General features: G+C 34.1%; 2 protein-coding genes across 3 annotated transcripts in view; one reads left to right on the forward strand and one right to left on the reverse strand.

The window, feature by feature from the left end:
* The window catches only part of LOC105231591 (glucose dehydrogenase [FAD, quinone]), a 36238-nt gene extending 30729 nt beyond the window's left edge, over positions 1-5509 (reverse strand). Inside the window, exons 1-2 of the mRNA XM_049455677.1 lie at positions 4485-5509; positions 1037-1461 (exon numbers count right to left, since the gene is read on the reverse strand). The gene's annotated coding sequence lies outside the window, so the exon portion shown is untranslated. The remainder of the gene's footprint in view (positions 1-1036; positions 1462-4484) is intronic.
* LOC105233463 (flotillin-2) overlaps positions 1-24087 on the forward strand; it is a 351794-nt gene that overhangs the window by 100185 nt on the left and 227522 nt on the right. The window lies entirely within an intron of this gene.

Genomic DNA, 24087 nt, shown 5'->3' on the forward strand with positions numbered 1-24087 from the left:
GAAAAAAAATTCCAACTTTGAGTTTAATTTTTGTTTCTCTTATTATTGTTCCATTTTTTTGGGGGGTTTTGGAAAAGCACATTATTAGTTACGTTTGTTTGCCTTCGCTGAAATTACAAATACATAATTTCCTTTCATTTTCACTTTACGACTGTTGGGTGATTAAGTTTTTCGCCGCTTGCTTTTGGCGCCATTCATTCGATGGCGTGCAATTTGAACAATCTATGCAAATTGGCGCAAATAAAGCGATATTACATGACAAATATGGCTATTATGCCGATCGATAGATCGCTGCAGCTGTGTTGGTCGAGGCAAGTGTGTCGGTTAAGCCCGATGCAATGCAGGAATGTATTGTTATAACTTAACTGAGTATATACACACATACATATGTAAATATGCATATTTGTGGTTGCATGTGTGTGAAATTGATTGCAAAATAGTTTTTTATTAAAGCAGAAAAATTACAAAAGCAAGATCTAGGCTTAGCTTTGATATTTCGTCCTCCCATATTTACGTTTTATGCGCTCAATAGTTGCGCTAGCCGCAACAAAAGCGCGGAAAATGATGCAAAAATGTTAAAAGATTCAAATGCAAAGGAAATAATAATAGTACTAATCGATTTGTCAACAAAAAAAATCTTAAAATTTGCACTACCATTACAAAATCTGCAAATTTGTTGTATTATTTGTCTTGTGGCAAGTTAATGTTGCACCCAAATATTGCCATTGCTGTGGGCTAACGCAGGCATGTCGAAAAGGCAAAACTAAAATTAACTACAGCAACCAAAAATGCCGCTTGCAGCAACACCTAGGCATGCGAAATTTCGCGTGTCTATGGGAAAAATTACAAAATTGCACATTCATGGGAGTTTACCAACATTTTTTGTTTTTAATATATTCTTTTTAATTTTTTTTTTTTTTTCAAAACACAAGCCTAATTTTACAATGCAACGGCACACGTACACAAACACATAAATATTACCATAGATGACTTAGTTTGCGTTTATATTAAGCCTAAATTAGCGCTGGTGACTTACCGATCGCGTTCGCAGTTGTTTTTGTTGATGTTGCTACAGTTGTCGCCGCTACTTCTTTGTTGTTTGTTTCGTTTAACACATTTATTGTTTATTTTCTTTTCGTTATTATCGCCACACAGTGTACTTGCCAAGTTTTACAAGCAGAAAGAGACAAATGCAAGTAAGTCGCACAGCAAAACTCGTCCTGTCAAGCGCGTGTGTGTGTTTTTTTTTTGTTGTACAAACGAGTTCAACACCGAAGATGGCCGTTGAGCGAGAATTGTTGTATTGGTTTATGTAGGTCACACTTATATATGTATGTATTTTTGCAGAATTTGCTTATGTTGTTGTTGTTTTTGACTTATTTTAAGTTTTTAATATTTGCACTGTATTTTTTGTTAAAAGCTGTGGAATTTCACTTTTGCAATATTTTGTTGCTTTAAGCACTGAATCATGTCGAAATATTAAAGAAAAAATAGCAAAAAATAAATAAAATTGAAGGATTCTTAAGCACTTTTTTTTTGAAAAATATTGCTTTGCTAAACCTTTTACATTTATAGCGCTATATAATAGCTGTAAAAGAAATTTTGCTATAATTATTTATTATATATTTATTGTTTATAATTTTACTATCATTATATAATTAATATTATTATCCTCATCCTGGGGTGTATGGGGTATATTAGAATCGTCTCAGTGTGAAATTTCACAGTGTGAAATTTCGAATTTTTTTTCTTGCATTATTGGAGTATAGTATACGCTAATAAACATTCTCTCAAAATTTGAAATCGAAATTCGAATTATTTCGATGTGTAGAAAGGGAACAGAGTGGGGAACATAACGACTTCAATCTTTGAACGCGCTTTACTCAGAATGGTGTTTTTCAAAACGGTTTCCATTTTCAAACGAAGAGTTTGAAGATATCTAACTCCAATTTAGAGAGAGCATATTATCGTCATTCGCTATCGCGCTATGAAAGCTTTTATTTTTTTTTTTTTTTGAGTTATCAGCCTGAATTTTTCCACACGCCTTTTTCTCAGCAAGAAACTGCTCATATATATGTCGGAACTTCTATAGCATATAGTCGCCATAATAACTTAACGATCGAATTAAAATGCTTGTATGGAAAACTTGGCATGGATTATTGTCTAGAGCAATGGTGCAATCTCTGTAGAAATTATTCATTTCGGATCATTTTAGCATATAGTTGCCATACACTCTGATTGATCGGAATCAGCTGCTTGTATGAAAGACTTTGTCATTTGAGGAGATATTTTTACGAAATTTGTCATTGACACCATTTTGACCAATCCCACGTGATCTGTCAAATACTAATGCATGAAAATCCTAACCTCAAAAAAATCACCCGTTATATAATCGTCTTACAAACCGAACAATCGGAATCAACTATTTGTATAGAAACTTATTAATTTGACCAGATATCTTCACGAAATTTGGCATGGGTTATTCTCTAAGGCTGTGGTAAAATCTCCGAAGAAATTGTTTAGATCGGGTCAATGTGGCTTATAGCTGTCATACGAATTGAAAGATCCGAATCATGGCCTCATTTGGAAAACTCTTTTATTTGATGAGACATATGCACAAAATTTGACATAAATTATTGACCAAGATAGTGGTACAATCTTCGTAAGTCGAATCACCATAATTTTAATGAATAATTCATATTTTTTATTTTTTTTATTTATCTTATTTGTTTTTTTTTTTTATTTTTCATTGATTTTTTTGCTGTTAGTTGTTAAAATCATAATGCTTTTATAATATCTTATTAAATTAATTTTTAATGGTTGATGGTTTTAATTTCATAATTATTTAATACATAGTTTATTTTTTAATATAATTGTTTTTTATTTTTTATATTATAATTAAGTTAATTTTAATAATTTTTTTTTGTTTATTTAATAAATAATGTATATTTAGTTGGTTCACTTAGGTTTTACTTTTATTAATTTTTTTTTTATAAAAAATAATGTGGTATTGAATTTTTTGTTAACTAATTTTTTTACATATTTATATATTATATTTATTTATATATTTATTTTTTTATTTTATTTAATTTTAACGTGTTTTTTATTAATTATAAGATTTATTTTTAAGGTTTTTAATATGTTTTACATTTTAATTTTTAATTTAATTTAATAATTTTAATTTTTTAATAATTTTTTTTAATTTTTTATTTCTTTTTGTTTAAATAATAAATAATGTATATTTAGTTGGTTCACTTAGGTTTTACTTTTATTAATTTTTTTTATAAATAATAATGTGTTATTGAAGTTTTTTTAAATTAATTTTTTTTATTTAAGTTTGTGTGAACATTAGATATATTTTTTTCTTTTTTTTTGTTTATATCTTATATATTTATTTTTTTAATTTACTTAATTTTAGCGTGTTATTTATTAATTATAAGATTTATTTTTAAGGTTTTTAATATGTTTTACATTTTAATTTTTAATTTAATTTAATAATTTTAATTTTTTAATATTTTTTTTAATTTTTTAATTTTTTTTTAATTTTTTATTTTTTTGTTTAATTAATAAATAATGTATATTTAGTTGGTTCACTTAGGTTTTACTTTTATTAACATTTTTTTTTATAAATAATAATAGGTATCGTATTGAAATTTTTTAAATTTAATTTTTTATTCAAGTTTGTACGAACATTAGATGTTTTTTTTTAATTTTTTTTATATCATATTTATTTTTTTTTAATTTACTTAATTTTAACGTGTTATTTATTAATTATAACATTTATTATTAAGGTTTTTAATATGTTTTATATGCCTTATATTCGTTCACGTCCCACATAAATTTAAACTTTCGTGTTTTTTTTTGTTTTTTAGTTGTTGTATTTTGTTCGTTGTAATTTTTAGTTTGCTGTTATTTCAATGTTAATTAGTTTTTTTTTTTAATAATACTCCTTTATTTATTAATATTATTATTTAAAAATATTATAAAAAAAATATTACAATTTAATGTGATAAAAACAAAATACATTTAATTTAACTTTTTACTTATTGTGCTTTTTTTTAGAACTAAATATTATATTAATATATTCGTAAATTATTTATTTTTATATAATTTTTTTATTATTTCGTGTATATTAATTACTGTATATTATCATAAAATATAATACATTTTTTATGTATATTTTATAATAAATTTGACTTTTTACTTTTATATTTTAAATTTTTATATTATATATTTAAGAATTTAAGCTAAAAATTTTAATAACTAATTTTTAAAGGGTTAATGCCTTAGTAAAGGGTCATATACATTCACTTCACATCCAAAAACAAAAAAGTATTAACCACAGCTTTTTTTTAGGGCACAAATTTCTATTAAGTACACTCTTCAAAATTAGATTATAAATTAGTCGAACACTGCATCACATACACAAATGTAAATAGTTAAACATCACAACTATAATTCGCCCACAAATCCTTAGCACTTACAGCAACTGATACACAAATTGGCTGATGTTCACCGCTAAATCCGTTTTCGCTTGCGTAGCGTCGTCCGCGTTCAGACCATCAACGCGCGCCTGTTCGTTACGAACTGTCTGCAGCGCGCAGCTTTAACGTTCCAACTTAGACTTAGACAGCTAAAGCCGCGCGTCGACAACAAACAGCTGATCGCGCATGCGCACCAGCGAACCTGCGCCTAAACAAAAGGTGTGCAATGGCAGACAGCAGCAAATGCATGCCGCTAAGCAAGAGCGGTGTTTGTTCGATGGCGGCTCCCGCCGAAATTGCGCGTTGCCAACTTGTTTGAAGCATTGCATGCATAAAAGTGAATATGTGCTTATGTGCATGTGTGTATGTTTGCAATATGTGTGTAGTGGTATACTGCTTGTTTGGCTTTTGGCATAGATAGTTTACAAAACACTTCTGCTGCTTCGGCTTCGCTTCGCATGGCACACTGCTGAGGGAAAAAGCCGAAAGTGTGGAGAAAAATTGGAAAAATAGTGATTTGCGTTCAAAGTCTGCAATATACTATTTGCTGGCGGAGTTGCGTGGAATTTGGCGACGGCATTTTTGCTTTGCGTTTCATGCACGCTGCCTCAGTCGCTGTGTTGTTGTTGTTTTTTGAAATATTGCTTCATTTTTTTCAGGTGATCATTGACGACACGAAAATCGCGATCATATCGTTCGCTCTATACACACATATTCATATTGCATACTTACATATGTACACTGTAAGTTGCTTTGTGCGATCCTATTGAGCAACTCGTTTCACTACATTCCGGACTAAATTCATTTCGTCTTAGTAAATTATTATTTTTTTTGCTTTGCTTTATTTACATACATTCCTGATGTACTTGGGTAATTATTGTTTTCATTTGTATATGTTTGAGCATTCTTTGAATATTTTACGAAATAATAACTGTCTTCGATTCGCCATTTCTCTACTCGCTTCTGCTTTTTAGTCAATTAATTACATGTAAAAGCAATAGCAGAGTTATGGAGTTGAATTTGTGCAAGAGAGTATGCAGATATGTACATCATTAAAGTAGTATAGCCGCTGTCTTCAATGTAGTCGAGTTTTCTTTTACATATTTTAGATCAGTTTTACTATTGTGAATGGATCAAATAACAATTAAAAATAGATTTTTCTGTATTTAAGGGGTCAGTAGGGTAATCCGGCTTGTTTTTTTGAATTTTTTTTTCATAGAAATTTTTATTCTACAATTGAATATTTTTCACATATCATGAGGTATCTACGTAGGTTGCTATATACATTTCAGGCCTAGGCAACACTAAGTGTTGCCAGGTGCAATCTGACATCTCCATTGGAAAGTTTGAAATTTTTAGCATAACATCACTCAGAATGTTTTGTCATTTAATCGTGAATTGTTTTATTTACGGGGAATTAAAAAATTCATCTCGGCCAAAAAATGGAATTAACTCGTGAACATTTTCGTGCGATCATTTTTCACAACTTTCGATTTCGGATTATCACGACAAGAGTGCATCGATGAACTAAAATCTTTGTATGGCTACCATCCTATAGCACTGTGAAAAACTGGTACACGAATTCAATCGTGGCCGACGCTCGCTCAAAGACGAATTCCGTAAAGGTCGTCCAAAAACAGCCGTTGTGCCAGAAAACATCGATGCCGTACGTGAACTGATAATGCAAGACCGTCATGTAACATACCTTCAGATAGAGGCATACCTATGCATTTCTCCCACCAGCATACATTCGATATTGCATGAACACCTGGCCGTAAAAAAGGTTTGTTCTCGTTGGATCCCGCACAATTTGACAATCGCTCAAAAAAAGGCTCGTGTGGATTGGTGTAAAGAAATGCTGAAAAAATACGATCGCGATGCTTCAAAAGACGTTTATAAGGTTGTCACAGGTGACGAATCATGGATCTATGCATATGAGCCCGAAACAAAACAGCAATCGACCGTGTGGGTCTTCCAAGACGAGCCAAATCCAACGAAAAAAAAAACATTTTCGTTGATAAATATGCCTATTTTCATTATTAGGCCAGAAATATATATAGCAGCCCTCGTACATATATCGTTGTTGATGATACAACCGAAGAGCTTACTTTAGCTAATCATTTCAAGCAATTTCGATATGAGATATGCTAAAATTTGCGAGAGGAGCTATACCTATGGTAAATAGATACTTCTTGAGTCTACAGTGTCCAGTCTAAAATGCCACAAATATCCGAAATTTGTCTCTCTACCCTCTTCTTACCTGGTGACCTCTTGTGATCTGGTATCCAAACGAGTTGCATTTAGTTGCGAATTGTCCTGAGATCGCTTTAAGTCCCAGTATCGCTGGGTATGGATATACTTTCATTGGCACAGTTGCTTTGGAGACTTATTTCTACAGCAAATATTGTACTTCTGCTTGGAAAATGATAGGAAAACGTCTCTTAAGTGTGGTAAGCGGTTCTGTGACACCTTCACAAATGTTTTCAGACGTTTTCGAGCTTTCAGTTTTCAGTTTCTTCTTAGTTCTATCTCTTAGTGGTAGGTCAAACTTGGAGATGCTCTATTCAGTCTTACCGCTCAGCGTAACTCTAAACTTCTTTGTGTGTGATCTTCCTGTGAAGTTTGGTATTTTACCACTCAGAAGAAGAGCCAGTGGTGTTTCATCGCTTAAGGTCTTCATTTGTTGGGCCTAAATTACATTCCCACTGCCATAACCTTCTGCTGCTGACAATGTGAAGCATTGTTTTATGCTGTTTGATTGATTTCTCCTTGTCCGCCTGATAAGCCTTGGCTTTCAGCCCCAAGATTTACCGACCAGGCGAGTGTTTATCTTGTTTGCTTATGTGGAGAAAACAACAACACTGCTGATAAAATATAGTTACAATATTTTGACAGGTCCTAGAACAAAGTTAAGTAGAGTTGCCAATCCTATAAAAATTAACGTAGTATCCTCGAGTGAACAGCTGATTAAAATTTGAGCTCAATTGAGAACCAAAATACATATGTACATATGAACAACATTATAAATCTTTTGCTACTTCAAAATTATAAATAATCTCACGCTGAGCACTTTTACTGGCATTCTACTCATAACAAAGAAGCAATGACACTAATTAGAGAGTAAAGTCTCCATTCATAACTCGGAGAGTTTCTTTGTGCACAATAAAACGGCAAGTCCAGCAGGCAACTCGCATAGTCAACTGACAGATATTTTTACGTAGCGTTAATATGTAATTAGCAAAATTAGCTCTTGTAATAATTTTAAAATACGAACGTCGGCCACATTAAATTACCCACAAATAGCAGCTGCAGCTGCGCGTCGTCGCTTTTCCAAAGAAAAATTGTTGAAGTTTTTTACTTTTCTCGGCATGAGAAACCCGCGCAACTGCAACGACCGACCTTTGATTACGTCACAGATTGTAGCTGTCGGCTACGAATAAACAGCATAACTAAGTATATAGTGTTTTGTCTCGCTATGTCGGTTATGTTTATGCAGCGTTAGCTGTGCTAACGTAGCCAGGTCGCCATAACCGCGAGTGACTACGATCAACCGCAATGTTTCTTTTATTAAAGTAACTACTTCGGCATTTTTGAGATATTTTAAAGGAAATAAGACCGTCGCATAAACACAAGCAATCCATTTTGCCCTTTTTTGATTATTTTTAAAATTTTTGACATCGCAAATAATAAAGCGTCATCGTAGCCGAGGCACTTCCCAAACTATAACGCAGCTTAATTTCATAGAAAATAACATAGAAATACATAACGTACGTCAATATGGTATATACTCGTAACTACATACATATATATTCTCAAAATTAGCGAATCTCCCAGGTAGTCTTGCAAACGCAAACTCATCGAACGAAACCTATCCAATGTGACCCACTTTGGTCTCAAACAATGTTCGCTTTGTATGCGCATTAATTTACGAGCGTGTGGCTTTTCGCAACTTCGATTACTTTTCACGTACATAAGTGAGTAGCACGGTTTTATGGCTTATAAATGCGTACGTGAATATGTTCAAGTAGTTAGGTGCAAACGCATCAAGTGCTGACATTACTGGCGGCAAATTACTCAACGAGTGCAAGAGATTGTTGTTTCTTGTTGAGCTATCTAAGAGTAAATGAGCGTTTATTGACTTTAAATTTTAGTGCATATAAAATTACATAAGTACATAATTTGAAACCATATAGGAATGAATTTTTTTATTCTTGCAAATCGTCGAGACAGTCGGAATATTTTTTTCCGGTAAAAGCCTTCAAGAGCTTCTTCGAATCGGGTTTTGCCCCCTCAAGCATGGTGCATTATCGTGATGAAGGAACATGTCCATAATTCAAGCCATTCCAGTTGAATAACATGATGCAAAGGACCCTTAATACAAAATGTTAACAGTTTGGTCCTGCAGAGGTAATACATAGTACAGTACACCACGGTAATCAAAGAAAATTGTCAACACAACCTTGATTTTTGATCGACTGTTCCGTGATCTTTTCGGTCATGTTTCGTCTATTACAGGATATTCGCTGGATTGGCTGGTAGTTTTTGAGTTATATATGCGTAAATTCAAGTATTTTGGCACCAATCGAGACTTGACGCATTTGAAACACAAAATATTCTTCAAAATGGTTTGGACTGAGCCCAGTGATATACCAATACTATCAGCGAGGTCTCTAATTTTCAAACGAAGGTTTTCAATCTTTAAATCCTTGATTTTTTGAACGTGGTCATCATCCCTAGAGGTTGATAGTCGTCCATAGAACGCTTCGTTTTTAACCCGTTCTCGACCCGTTTTAAACTCCTTGTATAATATTTAGTTATACTATGTACTGTGCCCAAAAAGGCATGCAGGTGAAATTTGAATTTAAACTGCGCGCGTCGAAGGATTTTGAGAATTTTTTTTTTTTGTTTTAGGTTGCTAGTACTGTCAGTCACGTTTATGTCAAATTTCATGTCAAACTATTCCTTAGTGTTTGAGATACGTGTCATTTTGTGAGCTGCTAAAAGTGAGTTTTTCGTTTTTTGCGATGTCGAAATTTGTTGAGCAAAGAATTTGCATTAAATTTTGTTTACGAAATCAATTTTTTGCTGCGGATACGTTGAGGATGGTGCAGAAAGCCTTCGGTATTCAAGGTCATTGACTCTTTTCTTCGATTATCGTGGTGTTGTGCATTATGAATTCCTTCCAACCGGTCAAACAGTCAACAAGGAATATTATTTGAGCGTTATGCGTCGTTTGCGTAACGCTATCCGCCTAAAAAGGCCGGAATTGTGGAAAGACAATTCTTGGTTTTTACACCACGATAATGCACCATCCCATACTGCCCTCGTAATTCGTGATCATTTCGCCAAAAACTCAACCCATATCGTTCCGCAACCACCGTATTCACCTGATCTGGCGACTTCTGGCTGTTCACCAAGCTCAAAAGACCGCTCCGGGGACACCGTTTTTATACGATAGAGGAGATTCAAGCCGCAGCGAAGACGGAACTGAAGGCCTTCCCGGAAAGTGACGACAACCAGTGTTTCGAAGATTGAAAAATCCGTTGGCATAAGTGCATTGCATCAGGAGGGGATTACTTTGAAAGGGATGAAATTGATTTGGAAGAATAAATAAAGAATTTTCAATATAAATACAATGTCACCTTATTTGGGCACAGCAAATGGTTGTTGGTTTGGCTAGGAATCAGTCGTACCTAGTCGGGAGATCATACTTAATAATTAGAAACCAGTATTTTGGACGCAAAAATATCGGTTAATAAACTCTACTGACTGCGATCATCTTCAAAACAGGTATTTTTGAGACTATAAAGTGTGCGGTCGAGAACTCTATAATTATCTTAGAGGTAAATATATATCGCTCATTTGCTGCAACGTCGTCATAACTCAAAAAACGTGATTTTTGAGTTAATGCTGCAGAATTGTTCGTTATATCATACTTCATATTGAGTGAAAAATTCATATGAATACCTCTTATATGCTCCGCTTGAGAAGAGGTGTAAGGTTGGAGTCACCGTGTAAGGTTGTAGTAAGTTGAAAACTTTAAACGCGTTTTCTGGCGAATCGATTTTTTTGAGTTATGACGACGTTGCAGCAAATGAGCGATATGTATACCTATCAGTACACAAAGAATCCCGTTCCCATGACAGACGGGTCTACGTAACCGGAACGAACCCGGAATTTCATCAGACCCAAAACTGCAAAGCATAACAGTTATATTAAAGGATGATTTTCCTTTTATCCAAGAATGACACCCAAACCCCGCATAAGAACTTTGGTAGAAATTTTTTCCCAATTTCGGTGTTTTCCAAAATCTATTTATCTCGTGTACCAGAAATGCATATTCTTCATATGTTTTTATTCCTGGCTTTACGACAATGCAAACAATGTAATTTCGTTGGCATAACAGTAGGCAACAACAACCAATATGCCTTGTATTAAGTACATAAACAAAGTGAAGAGAAGATCGTAAGAAAACCAAAGAAGAAAAATCAACCAAAGTTGGTAAAACAAACAAAGAAGTCTGTGCTCACAGCGGGGTTGCGTACCTGTGCTGTCTACAGTATAAAGCCGGCAATAAAGTGCAACAGTCATAACATTAAAATGTAAATGGAAATTGAAAGTAAAAGTCACACACATACTTGTATAAAATACACATGCTTACGAAGCATGCAAAATTAAGGCAAAAATCGCAAATGTAGACTTGCTTTATTCGGTGGCAAAGAAGACCCAGCAGAGCTATCTCGAGTTACTCCATTGAAAAGGCAGACGTTATTAATTATAATATGTGTATAACCGTGCTTTTATTTCATTAAATTATATGCTTATGAGTTAGCTCTGTGTGAACAATAAAACGAGGTAGGTGGAGGGGTTAGTTGGGAGCATTAAGTTTCCCATAAAGTGTATTCGGTGATTTTTACGATAAGTGAAATTATTCAACAAAGAAGTTCCATTAAATTTTGTGTGCGAAATCAAATTTATGCAACTGAAACGTTCAGAGTGTTGGACAAGTTTGTTGTTTGTCGGGAACAAATGTTTTTGATTGCTACAAATTATTCTGAGAAGGTCGAGAACGCGTTGACGACGAACCACGTCCAGGACGGCCATCGACATCAACCGATGATCAACACGTCAATAAGATAAAGAAATTGGTGCTTGAGAATCAACAATTAACAGTCAAAGATTTTACTAGCATCGTTAGAATGTCGGGAGGATCAGTTAAAACCATTCTGAAAGATCATTTGGACTTAAAAAAAGTGAAAGCACGATTGGTTCCAAAATCAAACATTTTTTTGGAAAAACAAACGTCCGCTGTGAAACTATTTTGAGGCAATAGAAAACCCTAACGTGAGTAGCTACGCGCATTGAATTCTGTTCTTATTGACTTATTTACTTTGACTTTAACAACTGTTTCGAGGATTGGAAAAAGCGTTGACACAAGTGTATTGGGGCCAAGGGGATTACTTTGATGGAGACGACATAGATTTTGAAAAATAAATTAAGAATTTTAAAATTATGAACGAAGTCTTGCTATTTTTACTAATAAGTAGTTGTATAGGGAGCTTGATTCAGCAATGCCGGTCTGTATGTGCGCATACATACATATATGGGTATGTCCAGTGTTTGAGAAATCGATCTGAAATTTTGCACATCACCTTTTCTCTTCACCGTCGATATCGGATTACTATAGTATATAACTTTTTATTTTATTGATTAAATTAGGCAGGTATTATTGCCAAAAGCAAGGCTACAATTTTCGAAATTGTTCAGATCGAATAACTACTGCGCATAGCTGTCATATAAAAAGATCAAAATTCTTCAATGAAATTTTTTTTAGTGGTGAAGGGCCTTATAACTTCGCTGCAGCCCAAGTTAATGTGTTTCCTTTTTTCTTTAATATATTTTTATAATATAAATTATACTTTCACATAAGTTACTTTAGTTAATGGCGTTAGTTTTTTATGTTAATTTATATTCATATATTTAATGATTGCGCATCTCGGACGGTCATTTAAAACCTAGCTCCGCCCCTGCTATTCGAAGTGCGCCGAAAATTGCTGCGTTAATGATTTTTACTTCGTTCATTTCTTTCAATAATTAAACGAAATGACATTTCAACCGTTTTCATCTTCACCACTTGTCGCACACAATTTAAAAGAAATGACAGCTTAAAAAGCACGTGCAATTTTTGTTATTATTTCTTTTTTTTTTTTTTTTTTGTAGCTGATTAAGTTACGCTGATGAAGCACTTAAATGATTGAGCCCAATAGAAAGAAAAATAAAAAGACGATTCGATAACTATTTAACTTTCAAAAGAAAAGCAAATATAAAAAATAAAAACAACGATTAATTTTTCAACATGGAGTCCCTTTAGCCCTCGTACAGTACGGAATGAACCGACGGGGCACCCATGTGCCGACAGTTTTCTGGCGCCTGATGTTTAAAACAGGATATGATCCACCAAGCCTTTTGGGATGTGCGCTTTTATAATAGCCGTTTTGGAACTATACCTAATACCACTCGGAAAGTGACAGATATTCAGTAAAAAGTCTAAAATTTACGAAATGGGTCACTATTCACTAGAAGAAAACTGGGAAATATTGAAAACTTTTTTCCAAAGTGGTGAGTCATGAGGATGATCAATTTTACCGAAAAATCATCTTTTCGGACGAGGCTCATTTCCACCTCGATGGTTACGTTAACAAGCAGAATTGTCGCATTTGGGGCACAGAAAACCCGCACGTAATCGTCGAGAAGCCAATGCACCCAGCAGGAATCACTGTATGGTGCGGATTTTGGTCTGGTGGAAACATCGGCCCATTTTTCTTCGAAAATGAAGAAGGAACCGTAACCATTAACCGAATTTTTCTTCATGCAAATTGAAGAGGAAGACTTGGACAATATTTGGTTCCAGCAGGACGGCGCTACGCTCAATCTTTTATGCCCTATCTTCAGAAATCCCATAATCAGCAAAAGAGGTGATGTGAATTGGCCTCCCAGAAGCTGCGATTTAACTCCGTTGGACTATTTCCTGTAGGGAGCTGTTAAAGATAAATGTTAAGCCAACCTTCCAGAAACAATTTAAGATCTAAAGTATGAGATTCAAGCTGCTGTAGCTGCCATAAGGCCTGAAACCATCGAGAAAGTACTCCAAAATTGCGTGGATCGGATAAGCTACTGTAAACTCAGCCGTGGTGGTCATTTGTCCGAAATTGTTTTCCACAAATAAATTTCATAAAACAACCTTTTTAATAAATGTTAGAAAATATCAGGCCGTTTTTTTTATTGAATTTTTAAATTTAAAATTTTATATGGCCTACCCTGTATGTACATAAATGATCAGCGTAACTAAGTTGAAGTCTACATACACCCTCTATTTTCATTGATATTAGCAATTAACTAAAAAAATCCATTATTTAACATAAAACAACAAATTTATGGAAGAAAAACTCAAAAATTGCTTTGACAAAAGTCTACATACAGTTCGAATCTCATACTTTGTACATTGTTATATTGACAGTAAGGTACCGTTAGCCTTTTTCTTTTATTTCAATATGTTTATTGTTTGACATTTATTGAATTTAGTTGTGGTTTAAACACTTCAATAGCTATAATGGCTCCGCGAAATGAAATATCAATTGATGTAAGAAATTTGGTGATAAAAGAAAGAAAAGAAAAAAAATCATATGGTGAAATTTCGAAAATTTTAAACTTGAGTCGAGCAACAGTGCAGACAATTCTAAAAAACTTTAAAAATAATGGTTCCAACGAAAATAAACCGCGCAGTGGACGCCCAAAAAAACTATCTCGTAGAGACGTCAGCCTGATTCTCAACGAAGTAGAGCAAAATCCAAAAGTAAATGCTCCAAATTTAGCCGAACGCATAGCAAGTACGTCAAAAACGAGTATCCATCCAAGAGCAATAAAAAAAACTCTAAACGATAACGGATTCCACAGTAGAACACCACGGAAGAAACCTTTTATTTCTGAAAAAACCGGAAACTTCGTTATAAAGTTCGCCAAAAACACAAAGAAAAGGAAATGGATTTTTGGAAAAAAGTTTTATTTACAGATGATTCTAAATTCACCCTTTTTGGTAATGATGAAAGGGCTAAAATTTAAAGGAAAACTAACGCTACGCTTGAACCGAAGAACGTAGTATCAATTGTGAAGCTCGGTGGCGGCAGCGTAATGGTTTGGGGAGCTGTTGCGGCCTCTGGAGTTAGAAAGTTGGACTTTATTGAAGGTGAAATGGACGGATTCTTATAATAAGTCTCTGTTGGAACATAGTTTGAAGCCTTTGGTGGATAATTTAGGGCACGATTCAGGTTGGATATTTCAACAAGATAACGATTCGATGCATGCGGCGCAAATTGTTAAGGACTTGTTGCTTTATTATACTCCAAGGCAATTAAATACACCACCTCAAAGTCCAAATATGAATTTTATTGAACATGTCTGGGAGATTTTGGAGCGTAGAATTAGAAGCCATAAATTTGTTTTATATTGATCAAAATCAAGTTTTTATATGTAGAAGTTGTTTATTTGTTTTGGGTAGCTTCGGTACAAACGATGTTACTGTTTTTGCTTGATTTTTGTACTTTTTAATAAAATTCTATGGCATCCCTCCGTTGAACATTTATGCATATCATACTTCAAGCGAAAATCGCTATTTTTCGAATTCTATCCGTATGAACAGGAAGGTATCGCAACATACGAGGTGTGTTCAAAAAGTATCGCGAATTTTGTGTTTTTTCAAAAATTATTTATTTATTCATGAATATCTATTTTGTCCCCTTCAAAGTAATCCCCATGAGATATTATCGATATCGCTTAAACTCTATATATAAATTATATTATTTGCGTGATTTGTTTGAAATCTCTGAAACGTAAATAGTTTATTGAAAGTAATGGTAAAACCAGAGTTCTCCTATTCACACACTTTTATCATCTGATTGTAAATTTGCGAATGGTATAGTTAAAGCATAGTTAAAATGTCCATTACACCTAAGTATACACACCTTAAGCTGGCTTAATTACACTCATTTGACATTTAGCACCTAAAGCGACCACAACAACGTTTGCTGTAACCCTTTTTATGCCGCTTCTTTATTGCTAACCGCCGCTAATGTAATTCACAGCGCTCAACAAAAAGCAAAGAGAAGAGCATACGCACGCGCACCTGACTTTTAAAATAGTTTTATTACGAAATCCAATTATATTACCAAAGACCGCCGCTTACAGCTTGGGGTTGCCATTGCAGTTACTGTATGACGAGTCGCCTCTTCTAATTCCCGCATACACACGTGTGTGCATGTTTGTGCATGCAGGTAAACATTTAAAACTGAATTTGAACGCATCTTACACACTCGACATCACGTCGGCGCACTTTACAAATCCCACAAACAATGTGCAACCTGTCCGGCATTCGTCAGCCACTAGATTTGGTTTGTTTGTTTGTAAATCAGTGTTTTTTATTTATTTCATTTCATTATGTTTTCATCGTTTATTTACTTTTTAGCTGTCTGTTTGCTTTTTCGCTTTTCGTTGTTTGTTGGTCAGTAACATTTGGCATTTCGCCCATTTCGGGCCACCGTGTCGCCGGCCATTAACTGCTGCTTAACAAATGCTCGCACCTACAACAACACACATATGCTCTAATGCTTGTGTTTTTGGTTATGGTGAATATGTGTCAAGGTTGTGTTAATAAAACCAAAGTGATTATGGCTAACTGCGCTTCAGGTGCCGATATGTTATCGAATTTCGTAAGCGTTTTCCTAATGTATCCACACATAATGGTTTTACGTTCGTGAAAATGCAATTAGCGCTGGGTCCAAGTGCCTGCAAGAATTCGAAGATCAATGTTATGAAAATATTGCAAATTTACATGCATATGTGTTTACGAATTTCAAGGGGACAATAAACAAATAAAAGCGGTTGATTATTTTATTTACTTCTAATTTTCCTCAATGGTCATTTCAAGGTCGATTTCTCTTTCTTTCCAGTCTTTGTGGCGATTTGTGTGACTTAGTGCGAATTTGCTTGTATATGTAATAATTGTTAATAAGACAAAGACCCTTGCCTTCAACTTAAGTGCCGACCTAATACAAGATGCGTTCCAAAGTAAACAGGACTTTTTGAATCTAGTGCCCACTGATGACATCTACTGGTAGATTTTTATCGATTGTCCAGAGCGAATTTAATGACATTTCATCGATTGTAGGTGAAGTTATTGTAAACTTTTTGAGAAATATATTTGATCTGGAAAACGTTTTCTAAATCAACTAAACTAAGACTTCGAGAGAATTTGAGTTATTCCACGTTTCTAACGCCGGGATGTGTCGTTACCAGACAGCGACCGGTTTGTATTCCGATCATGTTCCTACAGTCTCTTCTATCGACAATACATGGGTTTCCCAATGTTTATCACGTTTTCGGGTGTTAGCCGTACACCATTCTTAGCAATCTCGTCTACTATTTCATTACCCTCGGTGCTTTGTGGCCTGGCGCCCAGGAGAAGTGAAGTTACTTGCTTAACTGCTTCATAATTTGAATAAAAAAAACCAAAAAGGTCCATCGATCGTGAAAAATGCTTTACATATAAGAATACACATTTTCATATTACCTTTACATATTACCAATTATGCATACATATATGTATATAAGTATGTACATATCTAACTACACACATGCGGATGTAACGGTACTCCAGTTATCAACTCTAATTATTGCGAAAACCAACAACTCTAATTAGATTTGATTCATCAAAGCAATACAAATATTTTCAATATGTCGATAAATCATAAAAAATATGGCAGTAATGACATAACGGAAATTTGCAAGTCGTATTTTATCGTTATTTAACCCGAGCATAACAAAATAAGTAAGCTCATGAAAAAGAGAGTAAAAAAGCGGAGTGAAGTTTGAATAATATAGGAAATGCGATTGGTATTATGATCGGTTTTCGAATGATAAAATTACCACGATAGGGAACATACGAGTAAGAAAGCATAAAAAAGGGAAAATAACGTATAGTATGGTATATAGCTCAATATAGTTAGGAACGAACGCGAAGTGTGTGTATGTAGAAAATTGGAATTTTATATAAGGTAAGCCTACTTGAACCTGGAATTGGCGGCACTTAAAATTACTCAACACAAATGAAGTTGGTTACTGTAATCCAATAAATAATCGGTATATTAAACAGTCAAGTGGAAGAACGAAAGAATTCTTGAATTGAAAAACTATTTCGCAAAAAACTACCTATGATATCCATTGCGAATAGGAAAAACTAAACTAGACTGGAGCTTGCAAAACAATATCTAAATATACCAACCACATTTTGGGATGAAATAATTAGGTCCAATGAATCCAAATTCGAGCTAAGGAGTACGAAAAAAACGTAAGCGAGTGTGGTGTAAACCTTTTGATCGCTTAAAACCACAATGCATACGATTATCAGTGAAGCATGTAGGAGCTCCTCTGAGGTTTTGGGGCTGTTTCTCAAAGTTTGGTATAGGTAGTTTTGCTAAGATCAATGGACGAATGATGGGTGCTTCACATGACAGTCTTTGCGAAAATTTTGATCTTATAATTAGACACGAAAAGCACATCTCGCTAAAATAGATTAATTTGAGCGAATACTTGACTTACCCCCCATATAATTAATATCAGGATTTTCGACTTTACTCTAAATTAATAATTTTTTAGTATGTTACATGTTTAGTATGTTATGTGGTATCCCCAACTTCCGTATACTACTTTTCGTTTTGCTAACAAACCTTATGTGTCTGTCAGTATAGGAGTTATATATAGTATGTATACTTTTTAGTATATAAAATTGCTTAAATTTCGATCCTCAGGTTAACGTTTTACACCATAAAATACCTTATTTTCCTTGATTTGATTCCTCAAAGTTTGCAATAGTATAAAACGTTCGGTTGCACCGAAACTTACCCTTTCCTTCCTTTTTAAAGTTACATTTACTGTTTATTTTATTAATTTTATTGTCTCCTCCGCTGAAAGCGGTTACAATGCTTTTGATGTTTCATAGCTGTTTTGTCTTAAACTTGTCATATTGTGAATCACTCCGCCGGCTGAGAGATCCGTAGTCGAATATTTGAACTTAGTAATAGCCTAGTTAGCTTAAAAGCAGGTGAATATTGCTTTAAACAAGATTTTCACTTTTAACCTCTTTCGATTCTATAACATATAAACCGGTTCACACTCAGTTCTCTTGCGACATATTATGAATAACGATGAATTTGCGTCGTTAAGCTCATCTTATAATATTTCAGTTAGGTCTGCCAATCATTTAAATTGAATTTGAAGCAATGTTGCCAATTTTCATTAACAAAAGCTGCGAATATTTTTACTTGTAAATTTGTTGTTTTGTTTGAAGAGTATTCTATTTCTTTATAAATGTTATTATAGGTAAAGCGCAAAATATTAGAAAACTCTGCTCCATTCGTTTTGAAATGCAAACGTAAGCCTTTATTAAACGAACAAAAAAACTTAAAAGTCTATTATAATTTTGTTTTTTAATATGTTGCTTAGGACTAATGAACATACATTGTCTTCTGAATTATTTGGAAATAATTAGTTAAGCGAAAATAATTAAAATTTGTACAGATATGATAAGTCAATAAAACTGTTAAAACATCGTTTAATTCTCAATTTTTATTTATTTTTTATTTTGTATGATTTGAAAAACAAAGTATTTTCCAGATGTTTCGCAGCAACATTTCCAAAAAAGAATATATTCACTAAAATCCTATATACAAATTATTACATACTTTCTTTTTTTTAACAAGATTGTAACCGTCCGTTATTTATTTTAACCATTAACTGCCAATAGCGTTCTAGGCCTGTAGGCAAACTAAATTTCAACTTGCACCATATTTTCCAACATAACATACATTTTACCCATTTATTGGTCAAGATTACAAGTTGTCGCCACTGGCACGCTTTTCTATTTCGGTAATCGAGTTCTGCATTATTTTCAACACCACATTACAAGCCATAAATAAAAAATCAAATATATTTACAGCCGAAAAGCGCTGAGCAAACATTACTTTAGTCACACAACTGTCGCAAATCAAATTGCTTGATGTAATGTGTAATTTGGTTTATTGATTAACGACGGACATACTGCACTCAATTACTCGTGTGTAAGCCAGAGCTAAAAAATCCAACAAATGAAATTAATAAGAGAGAGGGGAAAGATTGTTAATAATAACCCAGTGAAGAATATTGGGAATATGTACGGCTGAAGAAAAAATGTAACTATTTTACAACAAAAATAATAAAAAATATAGAAAACCAATAAAAAATGCTCAAACTACTAGACTACTAAAATAATTATAATAAATAATTATTATATTATGATGGAAAGGGTAATACTTCTACGAATTCTTATGGTATTTTTAAGGAATAATTGTTGTTGTTTTTAGCGATAAAATTCTATTTTGACATCCTTTAAAAATTTAATTTAAATTTTGACTTCGTTACTATTATTTTTACGAGCAAAAATCATCATAACCATTCCACCCTCTAGTACATTACTTTAAACCGTACCAAATACCACACAACATGCCAACTTATCGTACAAGGGTTATTGCTGATTATACACAAATTACTGAATTTATACTTTTATGAATTTCTTTACTTGGAAATAATATATTTGATTCAAACTTCAAATACATTATAACTAACAAATTATTTTATCTAAAATTCAATTGAATCTCACATATGTTGTTTGATCTTATATTTGAGTAACTGGACCATGTGGTACTTCAACTGAAGGCATTAATTGCAACAAAAATAGGTCTTTTCATTGTGTCTCACTTGCTTGATGGGTTGGATATTTAAGCTTCGGGAACAGTATTACCTGTTAAAGGGAAGCGTATTTGGTAAAGAAGCTAGCTCCCATGTACTTATTTTTTTGTGAGAAAATGTTGCCTTTTTGAGCCATGTAATCGACTTAATGGCGTTATACTTCGTACCATGTTGAGGTGAACCACTGCTGTCTCTGTAATAACGTGTGGGCCATCTAACGTTTTAAATTTGAATTATCTATATTTCGACATTGGAAACGTCAAATATCATTCGGAGTCTAAAATTTACGAAATGTGTCGCTATTCACTACTCTATAGTTCGCAGATTGGGCAGAAGATCGTTTGACCGAGGATGGTCAATTTTACCGAAAAATCATCTTTTCGGACGAGGCTCATTTCCACCTCGATGGTTACGTTAACAAGCAGAATTGTCGCATTTGGGGCACAGAAAACCCGCACGTAATCGTCGAGAAGCCAATGCACCCAGCACGAATCACTGTATGGTGCGGATTTTGGTCTGGTGGAATCATCGGCCCATGTTTCTTCGAAAATGAAGAAGGAACCGTAACCATCAATGGTGAGCGATATCGCGCAATGTTAACGGAATTTTTCTTCAAGCAAATTGAAGAGGAAGACTTGGACTTGGTTCCAGCAGGACGGCGCTACCTGCCATACAGCAAACGCTACACTCAATCTTTTACGCCCTATCTTCGAAATACACCCAACTCTTTTTGTACACGGTAGATACGTTCCTCAGAAATCCGTGTAAAAAAAACCGTGTAAAAAAAGAGGCGTTTCCTATAGAAAAAGGGGGGATACGTTCCATGTAATCTGAAAACCGTGTAAGATTAAATAAAGAACTAAATTTACTTCGAAAAACCGTGTAAAAAAGTTGAATATTATAAAATTCCAGATATGCATACAAATTGTATGTTCATATGGCATTTTATTGAACATAAAAACTTAAAATACACAACTCATACAGGTGAAAAATTGGTAGATTAAGCAAAAAACAAAAGAAATCTGTTAATCCAGTACTAAGAACTGAAAAGTTAGAATATAAATAAGAAAAAAATATTTACATTGCTACATAATTATTCGTCGTAGGAAAGAGTTATGGAATAAGTGTGGTAAAAACAAATATAATTACAAGACAATGATTTTGAAACGGTAGTAGATTACAAATTTTTTACAAAAAAAATTATTTTCTCAACCGTGTAACTTCAAATCCGTGTAAAAGAAAACCGTGTAAAAAAAGAGTTGGGTGTATAAAATTTTTTATGTACTAACAAGTAGATTTCGGCTATTTTTATACCCAAAACAGGTATATACATACATATATATATAAATTTGCCACGAAGTTTGTAACACCCAAAAGGAAACGTCGGAGACCCCACATAGTATATACATATGTACATATATACCATAAATGATCAGCAAGACGAGCTAAGTCGACCTGTCTGCCTGTTTGTATATACGCGAACTAATTCCTCAGTTTGTGAGATGTCGATCTGAAATTTAACACACGTTATTTCCTTGCCAAGAAACTGCGCATTTATCGGAACCGCCGAAATACCACTATAGCATCTCATGCAAAGTGATCGTCAAAATCGTGCTCTTGTATGCGAAACTTATTTATTATTTGTCGAAATATCTGCAAGAAATTTGGCATGGATTATTGTCCAAAGCAACGATGCAATCTCCAAACAAATTGTTTACATCAGATCAGTTCAAAACCCAGTCTATATATGGAATATGTTTTTATTTGACGAAAAATCGTCACGAAAGTTGCCACGGATTATTTTCTAAAGCAATGCAAAAGTTTCCGTAGAAACCGTTCAGATCGGTCCACTATAGCATATAGCTGCCATACAAACTTTTTTCTGTGTTACACTAATAAAATAAGATCTATACTTCTTTTATTTATTAGATATTTTTCAATAATTTTATAAATATAAAATGAAACCAATATCTATTCGGTAACCCACGTATTTTACCAAATGTTAGTTAGAGTTATACATACACATATGTATGCATGTATGTAAATAAATATGTATTTTCGCAAGTCCATGCGTATGTATGGTGGTGCTGCATTGAACCGGCTTTTCGCCGAGACAATACTTATGGATGCGTTGAAGTCAGCACCCGCAATCGGCTATCTGGGTCACAGAGCATACTTATACGAATTGGCGCGTTATTTTCGTCATGTCATTACATACTTACCTGCATAGACACTTGGTTATTCAGCAGCTTTTCGTTGGCAGCCGCTATGGCTTCGTACCCCCCCATCGGCCGGTATTACGAATAATTTCGGTTTCGTTGGCTTTTGGTTATCTGCTGTCAATGTGGTATGTGAGTGAATGCACGTACGTAAATCTTCCATGCTACACATATGTATATGTGTGCGTGAGTATTGCTGTTGTTGCAATCATTTGCTTAGCAGCTCACTGATTGCGCGACAATATGCATGATTATTGTTTGCATTGCGTATTGTTATAGTTGTTGGGTTTATTGCTGTTGTTGTCATTACGTCGTTGTATCGCTTACATTGTGGAGTTAACGGCGATGCTGTGTTCGTACACAGTTATTTGGTAGACGACAGATGTTGTCTTTTAATGACCCAAATTCCCAGGCAGCGGGATGTGCAGACAACAGGTAAAGCGACTTGTGCAGCAACAATGGCGTATGATGATATACTTATGTGTATGTGGATTTCCTTTGTTTTGATTCTCAACATATTGACAACGCTTTACTTTGGTGCTTTCTGTTCCGTGGTCTTCTTTTTCATCTTTAATACACAGTTCCCTGAACATTTCGATTACGTCAAATTCGCACACTTGTGTAGATACTTGTACATATGTATGTATAAATATATGTGTGTATGTACTTATTAACATATATGTACCGCTCTTTACTATTTTTTCCTGTCTCTTCATTAAATCTCAGCTAGTGCTCCGGCAGTTATTGATGTAACAATAAATCGTAAACATAACAATATCATGTATCGTTGCCAGAGATTATTAAAAAATTTGAATCTGAAAAATAGTATAAAATTACATAAGCAAATTGTGAATATAAAAATGAAATTAATAACTATAAGCTTTACAGATTACAAAAACATTTATTTTAATTGAAGGGGTTAGGGGTAGTCAGTGAATACAGCTTTTGAAAAAAAAAAATCCTTCGATCAGGCCCGAGCTTAGTATGTATTCTGAAAGCTGTATACGAGGGCTGCTCTATATATTTCTGGCCTAATAATGAAAATAAGCATATTTATCAACGAAAATGTTTTTTTTTTTTTTTCGTTGGATTTGGCTCGTCTAGGAAGACCCACACGGTCGATTGTTTTGTCGATTGTTGTTGTTTTGTTTCGGGCTCATACGCATAGATACATGATCTTATAAACGTCTTTTGAAGCACCGCGATCGTATTTTTTCAGCATTTCTTTACACTAATCCACACGAGCCTTTTTTTGAGCGATTGTCAAATTGTGCGGGATCCAACGAGAACAAACCTTTTTTACGGCCAGGTGTTCATGCAATATCGAATGTATGCTGGTGGGAGAAATGCATAGGCATGCCTCTATCTGAAGGTATGTTACATGACGGTCTTGCACTATCAGTTCACGTACGGCATCGATGTTTTCTGGCACAACGGCTGTTTTTGCACGACCTTCACGGAATTCGTCTTTGAGCGAGCGTCGGCCACGATTGAATTCGTTGTAACAGTTTTTCACAGTGCTATAGGATGGTGCTTCATAGCCATACAAA

The sequence above is a fragment of the Bactrocera dorsalis genome, chromosome 4 (genome assembly GCF_023373825.1).
Source record: "Bactrocera dorsalis isolate Fly_Bdor chromosome 4, ASM2337382v1, whole genome shotgun sequence".
NCBI classification, from domain to species: Eukaryota; Metazoa; Arthropoda; class Insecta; order Diptera; family Tephritidae; genus Bactrocera; species Bactrocera dorsalis.